Genomic DNA, 10,360 nt, shown 5'->3' on the forward strand with positions numbered 1-10,360 from the left:
CCAGACCTACGAATTTGTTCTTGTCCTTTTCAAAAGAACCACTATCTCATAATCCCTACCCATATTCGTGCCAGTTCGTGCGTCATCGAGCTACAGTCCCCATCCATCTACACCCTCTAATAAAAATCAATTGATCTGGACTTTGCTGTTGCTTTATTTATTACCTTGAAGATATCTCATATTATCTGGAACATTTTAACACAGTCTTACAAAATTGTTAACACTGTGCATAATGTACACTTAAATTATGCTGTGGCACTGTGCACTGCAATTTTACCATTTTCTTCAAAGGACTTCAGAGGAAAATTCAACAGCAGTCCATGTAGCGTGGACTAAGTGTGGACGGCCTTATTTAACCTGGTGCTTCTGAAATTACTCAAATTACAGAGAAAAGAGGTGTGTGTGTGTGTGTGTGTGTGTGTGTGTGTGTGTGCGTGTGCGTGTGTTTTGTGTGTATGTGTACAGTCAGTCAAAAGTTTGGACATACCTTTTTCAGTTTGTTGAAAAAGTGTTTCTTTTCTGGTATGTGTTTTTACCACTTTCTACATTTTATCAAATTTATAGAACCTTTTTTGTTTTTTTAATATATTTTTTTATTTAGATCCTCAGAGCTGCAGCCTTTGGACTTCTCTCAATGAGCTTCTTAACTTATCCACAAGTAATGGTTTTCACTTCACAGCGGTGGGTCTAGAAAGCCCAGAAGTGCACAGCAGTGAATAAAGCAAAGGGTGGCTATTTTTTTAAATCTTAAAAGTTTAGACTTATTTTGTGTTTGTTTATTTATTCGCTACATTCCACGTTTTGATGCCTTGAAGTGAAAATCTATAACATAAAATAATCATAGAAATAAAGAAGAATCATACTTGAAAAATGTGTCCAAACTTTTGAATGGCAGTGTATATACATTTATATAAAGTAAACAAATATATATAAATGCATTTCAAATTTCAGTCCACTTTTTGTAGTCGCTCTTGTCAGTAAGAGGTCTAAAGGTATATATTCACTTGTACATATTACTTCTGTGGTGGACATTTTAGTATTGGGTGTTGTTCTTTCCATTGTCCAAGTAAGAAGTGTTAAAAGCCACACTTTACTTTGTCTTATTTTTCACGGGAAGGCTCTTTTGGGTTTCCCATTTACATGTCTGATGGTTATGTCACATATTAAGTGTTTGATCATCTTGACTTGTACTCAGGTGCTAATGTAAAGATGTTACATTTCAATACTAAGAAAGCCAAATGACCAGTCAGACTGACCTAAACGCTAACTGTTCTTGGGAAGGGCTTGGACCTCAGAAAGTATTTAAGTTTTGTTACTCCACTGCTCTGGGCTCACTGCTGGCAGAAACTCTGTCCGTCAGTAGTGACACCGTTTGTTACCGGTGCAAACGTAATAAACCAACCTAGACAGTTTTATTGTATGTCTTGGTATTATTTTACAGATAATTTCCATGACACTTCAACAAGAACATTGAACAAACTTCACCTATACTGACATCTCTCGTCTGTAAAATATAATCCTCTTCTTTTAATATAAACAAGTAAAACATCTGCTACACAGCTTTGATTGGGGACATTTAGGCAACAGTTTGCTCACAATTAACATTTAATCAGAATAAAACTACTGGAGCTACTGGAATATTTTCACACAAAATTTGTAAATGAAACAATTAACTTGCCACTTAAAAGTCACCATGGCATTCACCTGCTAAATTATGCCCACCCGATTCGTGGTTGGTGTAATAATCACAGAGGACCTGACGCACCAGTGATCTGTGATTATAGGCTACAGGATATGTGTCAGTGAAAGCACTGGAAAAGGTTTTCATTAGACCCTGTAATGGTTCTGTTTTGTGTTGAAATAAGATTGTTGACAGAGAAAATCAATTTGCAGCTTCACATTGCAAAATTCGTTAAGAATTACCAGATTATTTTGTTTCTTCTCATGGATTTTGTTTAATTGTGATTATAACAGGCCCGTCTACAGAAATTTGGGGAGCGGGAGCAAGAAGCCTCACATGGGCCCCCGTAATATAAATTAATAGAAAGAGGTTACAATTCTGGGCCCCTAAAACCCAGGGACAGTTAGTGATGTGATGTTTGTGACTGAGTCGGCTCTTTTGACCATTTCCTAATGTGAACAGATGGAACTGGATCTCATTTTTAAATAAATATATATATATATATATATATATATATATATATTATATATATATATATATATATATAATATATATATATATATATATATATATTTTTTTTTTTTTTTTTTTCATTTGTTTTTATGCACTTTTATACTGAATAACCCTGACTCAACAGAGCATAGAGCCAGAGCAGGGAACACAAGTGAGAGTTTTGTGCACAAAAAATCCAAGAGAAAACATATTTTGTATCATAACAGTTACTTTTTGACATTTTATTGAAATTATGCAATGTTTCAATGGGTGAACACACTCCCACTCCCAGTTTTAACCGTTTTAAACAGATCTGAGCCCTGGTCATTTTTTGCTGTGGTTAGTTTGTAGAAAAAAGAGGTCTCACTTTAGCTTCTGTCACCCAATTAAATATAAAAAGAGCTGGTTTGAACACCTCTTTAATATTAACAGTCCCATCACTACTTACAATCAATCATTTGTTGTGGGTTTTCAACTTCTTAAGGGAACAGTAGGTTAGACTGACTTAATTTTGACAATACCCCATTTTCACACCATAAATAATTTTACCTTCAAGGCTATAGATTAAGAAAGGTGTTCAACAGACCAATTAAGTCTGATGCTTCATTCTGCTTGTGTGTCTGACCTTTCACTGAGATACGAGATTACTTTCTTGCCATCATCAGGAAAGGCTGCTGCACGATTCAAAAGGAGTCACTCAGATGAATCACATGGAAGACCTCCACGTGTTTGCAGCAGGTGCAGCAGAATTAATGTTTTACTGCTGCATGATGTTGGCTTGGGTTTAACATCAGTCCAGTATTAAAGTACATATGATAGAGTTTTATGATTCTCAATTTATTTTTTTTTGCTTAAATGGCTAATATTTCAGTATTTGTTTGTCTGATGGTATAATATTGTTTCCTTATCACAAACATACCTAGAGTTCTTCTCTCAAGTGTTAAACACTTCTGTTCCACCTTGTGACGTCATGTGGTGATACAAGAAGTGCTCCACTGTGTTTTTTAACTCCATACACCTTCGCCAGAATTATTTGAATGATCTGAAATCGCCGATTTAACGGTAGCTGTTAAATTGTAAACTACCAGAAAAATGACATCACAAAGTGGAACAGAGCATTTTGAGCTTTGAAGATGTAGACAAACTAATAATACAAGATTACTCAAACATGTGTGAATGAAACAAAACACAACTCCAGGTCTGTTTTTGATGAGGTACACAACCTTTAATTTGGTGGAAAAATATGTCCAACATTATAGGATACTTTAAACATGGCTATAAAAACAAAAATAAAGGTGTTTTCTTTTATTATTTGTATTAATATCTGTGTACATTAGAGGAGTTTTTCTCGATAACAATTATGGAATTCCCTAGTGTGATGTTAGGATTTCCAACCAGAAAGTAAAATTTGAAACCTAAAAAATGGGGGGGGGGAAAGAAAAAACAGGAAATCTTTAATATAATGATTTTAACTGTGTTTTAGTAAAATAAGTAGTCTAACCTGTCCGAGATTTTAAAGGTGCATTGTGTAACTTTTCTCGTGGAGCGTTCATCACCTTCTTGTGGATGTGTCCTTGCTCTGCCTGGATTGTTCCACACTGTGTCATTAAACAGCTCTATACCTTTATCCAATTACAGATGGTTTTACTGCTCAAAAACACCTCGAAAAACAGGTATTCTGACTGTGAGTGGGATTCCTCTCCACAGATCTTACCTGTAACTTGGTCTGGTTTGTCCCGACAGAGCAATAACATTTCCATGGAGAAAAACATTTGCCTCCACCAGAAAAGTTACACAGTTCACTTTAAGATAAGTTATCTTCTTCTGTTATGAAACAAATTGCCTGCTTGTTCAATTATGCCAAGATTATAGTTAGATGTGTTAAAATTGGGCTGTACGCTTGATTACTGGTTTGCCTAAGTGAATTCATGTTAATATTCATCAAAGCAACGTGTGCAAGCTGTCTGGTCCCTAAAGAATCGCATAATTTGAGTAGCCCTTGGTAAAATGAAATGCTCCGGTGATTCGGGGAAAAACAAAGAGCTCCTGGATGTTTTAAACAAGCTTTGAGAAAACCCACAGGGGACTTGGACAGAGCCAATTAAGATAATGCAGCAATTAAGCCCAGGGTGCGACAGTTACATTTGCAAAGTCAATGAAGAAAAAATAATAATAGAGTCATAATATTTGTGAGGAGGACTACTTGTTTGTTACAGCTGTTCTGTCTAATTGTCTCCTCTCTGGGACCAGATGGAGACTTGACTACTTGATAACAATTACTCCAGCACCTCTGTTGTTTATTCTTCCAAGGTGTGTTGTGTAACTTTTGGCTGGGGGTCCGTCACCTGCTTTTTTCTATAGATATGTCTTTGCTCTGTCCGGAATGTTCCACAGTATGACATGAAACAGCTCTACTTTACATTTATGAGATTACAGATGACACCTAAAAAAACAGGCACTGACTGTGAGTGGGGTAGCCTCTCCACAGATCTGACCTGTAACTTGGTCTAATTTGGTCTCCATGGTGATAGAAAGGTTTAATACCACACTGTGAATCATTCCAGATGAAGCAATAACATTTCCATGGAGAAAAGCAGGTGACAGACTCTCCATCAGAAAAGTTACACAATGCACCTTTAATATTCACATACAAGTGTATTTTGTGTCAATTCTGAGCAGATTCAAAATGACATGACTACCTCAACTGCTTCTTGATGTTGAGTATGGATGTATGATTAAAAAAAAAAAAAAAGTTATTAAATTAAAAGAAACAAACAAAAAACAAACAAACAAACAAACAAACACTAAACAGACACCTCCCCATACTGGAAAAGCTATTATGGAAGTTGTCACACTATTGTTTCATGTAGATCATTCCTGTGCAGTGGTGGAAGAAGTACTCAATCCTGTTACTTAAGTAAAAGTACAGACACTGGAGCAAAAAAAATATACTCATCTAAAAGTATCACATGAAAAATTCTATTTAAGTAAAAGTATTAAAAGTAAACTGTAAAGGTAAAAGTAAGCTTCAAAGGTATTGATTTTGATAAAGAATCATTTTGAATTTTGTTCAGTTGTGGGGTTTTTTGTCACTGTTTTGATTTGTAGCTGTTTTTATTTGCATATTTTGTTTGCTCACTACAAACATGTTAAAAAATAACCCCCTCAAACTATAATAAAAAATATTTTTACTTTGCGGTCCAATTAAAAAATGTGGAGTAGAAAGTACAAATACCTGCTCTCAAATTTAGTGAAGTAAAAGTAAAATGTATCCGCTGTAAAATGTATTGAAGTAAAGTCTTCCTGTGTGACCATCATTTATGGGTAGCCCTAGATCAGACATGTCGGACTTGGTCTGCCATATAATTCTATTTGGCCAACAAGATCATATCAAATATGTATTAGAGCTGCCCGCCGGCTACAGATGGGCTATAGAGATATTATTTATTTAAAACTGTTATTATTTTATATTATGCTTGTTCTGGATTCAATATTTAAGTAAACCTATCATTAAACATTTATTTTAATAAGAAAAGGTTTAACATTACATATCTCAAAAGAAGAGAAAACATGCAGATGTTGTTGAAATTTTTCAATAAATATTTAGTTTGGCCCATGGCTTTCAGGTTTTAATTTTGGTCCTCTGTGAATTTGAGTTTGACACCCCTGTTCTAGATGAAGCTACCTCTGAAAGGTAGTGTGACATCACCCATAGTCTTCAGCTCCAGTCAAATGAAGCTCACCGAGGCTTGCAGTTATGGGGCAAATTTGGAGCTGAGGTCCATATTAGGAATAAGAGTTGATTTACAGACAAAACAGAGAAATAAAAACACCAGGATTATGTAGAGGAGCCTGACAGTGCCAGTTACAGAGAAAGAGTAGATGATTTTCCATTACAAAGTGAATTGGAGACAGATTCGAGCAGGGAGCGTGCCCATACAGCTATTTCCATTTATATAGTCTGTGGGTGTCACACAGGGTACTATACTTGGGCTATTTTCTTTTAACTTTTTAATGAATAATTTCCCTTTAAGTATGAGCCAGGCACTATCTTAGTTGCTGTCTTCTTTATAGACATATTCTTGATCTCTATCTCTTGCAGGTGACATACATTGTTCAGTAACACAGCAGAGAAAGTTTTATGTGTTATGTGAAGTACTTTCAGAGGCAGATGTAAATGAGGCAAGTACGTAGGCGTGCAAATTAGAAGCAATTTGCTGTGGAAGACAAGTTAATACAGTGTCACAGGCAAGCAATACTGAGTCTCATCGTCGGATTCTGAAGCACTGGCACCCTGAGGCAAGACCATTACCTAGATGCAGTATATGGCCATCTGGAATCCTCAACCGGTAAAGGACAAGAGTAAACTTGAAATAGTTCAAAGAAGACTAGCAGGCTTTGTAACTTCTGGGCCTATCACGATTGACATTATTAATCTTTATTAAGGACACAGAAGGACACAGGACGCACAGAAATACACAATATACATATATACTGCAAACCGTTAAAAGGAATCTATATTACGTAAAAAGAGACACATAGAAGCAGTATTATAACATCTATTCCCTTACAGAATACATGCATGAATGCCAATGACCATAGATTTTGGAGGTAAACTTGACAGAGCTGACCTCAGGACAGACCAAAGCATGAACAATAACTTTAGAAGAGTTCACAAGTCTGCACATGAAACTGTACTGCAGACGTTGAAATTATGATATTGAATTATTATAGGCCACTGTGAGCCTCTGCATACTGGATTTTTTGTAGCTCCACCTCAGATGTGCAGTGTAATACTACTAGAGGTGGATAAATAATTTTAGGGCGTAAATATTTATCGTGGGAACTTTTTCTTTGCACTAGTGGGAAATGTTTGGTTCATTTTCTGTACTACAATGAGATATGAGCCGTTGAAGGTTGAATTATGAACTTCTATGGCTCATTATAGGTGCACACTAACTAATTAAGTGTTGCGCTGTTATTTCTTTATTGCAGTTCATTTTTTCCCCAGTATTGTTCATAGTAGAATGCTCTTTTATTGTAGATCTGCTTTTGATTTGGTTTCAGTATGATTGTTTATCATCTATATTTACTTAAGCAATATGTTGCACTTCAAAATTTGGTATTGTGACAGACCTTATTCAGAAATGAATAAGGTCCAAAGAGCAGTTTAACAGCTATGCTCCAAAACCAAGAAAATACTAACCACAGTACTAACCATTTCATAGCAGGGCCACTATAGACTGTATATTATTCTCTACAGCCTATAATTGCCACCCACCTCACTCCAGCTATGACCTATATTACACTAAATTGACTCTTGTGAGCTTTAAGCCATGTCATACACCAGGAGTTTGAATAACCCGTAGTCTGTTTACATCCTCAAAAGCTCAAAATGCTTTGTTCCACCTTGTGATGTCATGTTTTAAGTGTATAGCTACCTTTTACCTTTAGTTCACTAGAGATGGGAAATTCCAGGACTGATTCTAGTGAAGGTGTATAAACTTTAAAAAGCAGTGGAGCACTTCACAAGGTGGAACAGAGTGTTTTCAGTTTGAGAGACAAACTTAAAATATTCAAGGTTTGTGTGTTAAACATGTGTGAATGAAACAAACCACAACTCCAGGTACAGTGTGTTTTTAATAAACACCATTATAACATCTACCAGAAAATAGAATAATATGAGCCCTTTATTACCCAAAGTGACTTAATATAAAACCTTTTTTTCCATGCACTGTCCCAAACTGGAACCAACTACCAGCAAAGTAAACAAACAGTGAAGATGACCATGCTTGCATTAAAGAAGCTTACTGTGATAGAGTAAAATATCTGTCAAGAAATGCCCAAGGCACTTGAGGAAATATGATAAAACTCCTTAATTGGTCACATGGGATGAGCCAACATGTGTCAACACAGGTAGTGGTCAGGATGAATATTTTAAAAGAATATGACCACACTTGTAGAATAAAAACAAGCTTGGTCATCTTCACTGTTTGTTTGCTTTTGAGCCTTGTCCTTGTGGAGTACCTGTTGGACTTTTAACTAAGAAAATATCCCCTGAAGCTCTCACTTTCTTTGTTTATATAGCAACAGAAGTAGTTCTAAGCTTGATTTTGGACAGTCAGTAGAATATCCATTTGGAGTTTACATATTAATCAATTGATTGATTGACACAAACATCTATTTAAATTCAAACCAGGTCTAAACCAAGAGGACCAAAGACCAGGACAATTCATTGCAACCTAAATGTGTCCTTTTGATGCAGTTTTTGATATGAATAAAATGAGTTTTTTTGTTAATGTGAGAGAGAAGCTTAGATTTTCTTTTCCTACTCCTTTTAAAGCTCAAATAAGAAAAATATACATGTGAAATGTACATTAAGTGTATCCGTGTATACTTATTATGTTCATTAATCTGCTCTAAATAAATAAATGAAGAAAATGTATTAATTAACATATGCTTGACTCTCCAGATTCCATTCCATTTTCTTTATTTATCTGGGGGCAGGTCATGGGGACAGTAGTCTGAGCAGGGAGGCCCAGACTACCCTTTTCACACACACTTCCTCCAGCTCTTCCAGGGGGATCCCAAAGCATTCCCAGGCCAGTCTCTCCAACCTGTGGGACGTGCCCGGAACCTCACCAGGGAGGCATTCAGGAGGCATCCGTAACAGATGCTCAAGCCACCTCAGCTGGTTCCCCTCATCGTGGAAGAGCAGTGGCCCTACTCCGAGCTCCTCCTGTGTGACTGAGCTCCTCACACTATCTCTAAGGGAGCACCCAGCCACCCTGCCAAGGAAACTAATTTCGGCTGCTTGTTCTTTCAGTCATTACCAAAAGCTCATGACCGAGAGTAGATCATCATCTGCACAGAGCAGAGATCAGATCCTGTGGTCCTCAAACCAGACCCTCTCTGGCTGCGCCTAGAAATTCTGTCCATAAATACAATGAACAGAACCGGTGACAAAGGGCAGCCCTGGCAGAGTCCAAGATGGTCCGGGAACAGGTCTGACTTAGTGCCAGCAATTCAAACACAGCTCCTGCTCCGGCCATACAGGGACCGGACAGCCCTTAGCAAACTACCCCATACTCTCAGAGCCCCCCCCCATAATGCTGGCTCAGAGCTATGATGACTCAACAAGAACCAATCAAGCTAATTTAGAAAAAAACATCTTAACCACCTGAATTATGTTAGCCTCTTCAGTGCAGTTGCAGCTCAGAGATGTTTTTAAAGAAATCTTATTACTTCTGGTGCTCAACTGATTAAAGGTGCATTGTGTAACTTTTCTGGAGGAGGGTCCGTCAGATGCTTTTCTCCATAGAGATGTTATTGCTTCGTTTGGAATATTTCACAGTATGGTATTAAACCTTTCAATCATCAGGGAGAGCAAATAAAACTAAATTATAGGTCAGATCTCTGGAGAGGCAACCCCACTCACAGTCAGAATGTCTGTTTTTCTAGGTATTTTGCTCTATAAAACCACCTGCAATTGAATAAATGCAAGGTAATAGAAGCATGTAGAGCTCAATCAATACAGAAACTCTAAGTGGTGAAAATTGCAAATAAAACAAAGAAGTTAATGTAACTTTAGTTAAAAACAGTGTAAAACCAAAGGAAAATATATGCAGATTGGGGGGGAAAAAAACTTACATGTACACTGTGTCATTTTGTGGTTGAGTGTGACATTAAACAACTGGCACAAAAACTGGTATTCAGACAGTGAGTGGGGTCACCTCTCCAGAGATCTGACCTGTAACTAGATCTGATTTGGTCTCCACAAAGGTAGAAAGGTTTAATACGATACTGTGAAGTGTTCCAGACAAAGCAATAAAGTGGAGAAAAGCATTTGGAAAGTTACACAATGCATCTTTAAGTTATTCACACTGTTTTCACTACCACTGTGCTTTGGACTTTTACAAGTCTGAACTGAACTGATTTCTTGTGGTCAAACAAATTTTGGTATTGAATGAAAATCTGTTGTTTGCTTTTGCATCCTTGACTTCGCATGTAGCTCTCATAAATCATACCAAATGTTGATATTGTTTGACAAATTATAATGAGGCTGAGCAAACTTGGCAGCTGCTTTTCCAGTGGAGAGTATAACTGGTTGTGTTAGAAAGAAATACTGAAATAATAATCCTCCTCTCTAAGAATACACTACTGACATATATTATTACTATTATATAC

This window comes from Boleophthalmus pectinirostris, unplaced genomic scaffold (assembly GCF_026225935.1).
Source record: "Boleophthalmus pectinirostris isolate CB_2022bp ecotype Guang Dong unplaced genomic scaffold, ASM2622593v1 HiC_scaffold_22, whole genome shotgun sequence".
Classification (NCBI taxonomy): Eukaryota; Metazoa; Chordata; class Actinopteri; order Gobiiformes; family Gobiidae; genus Boleophthalmus; species Boleophthalmus pectinirostris.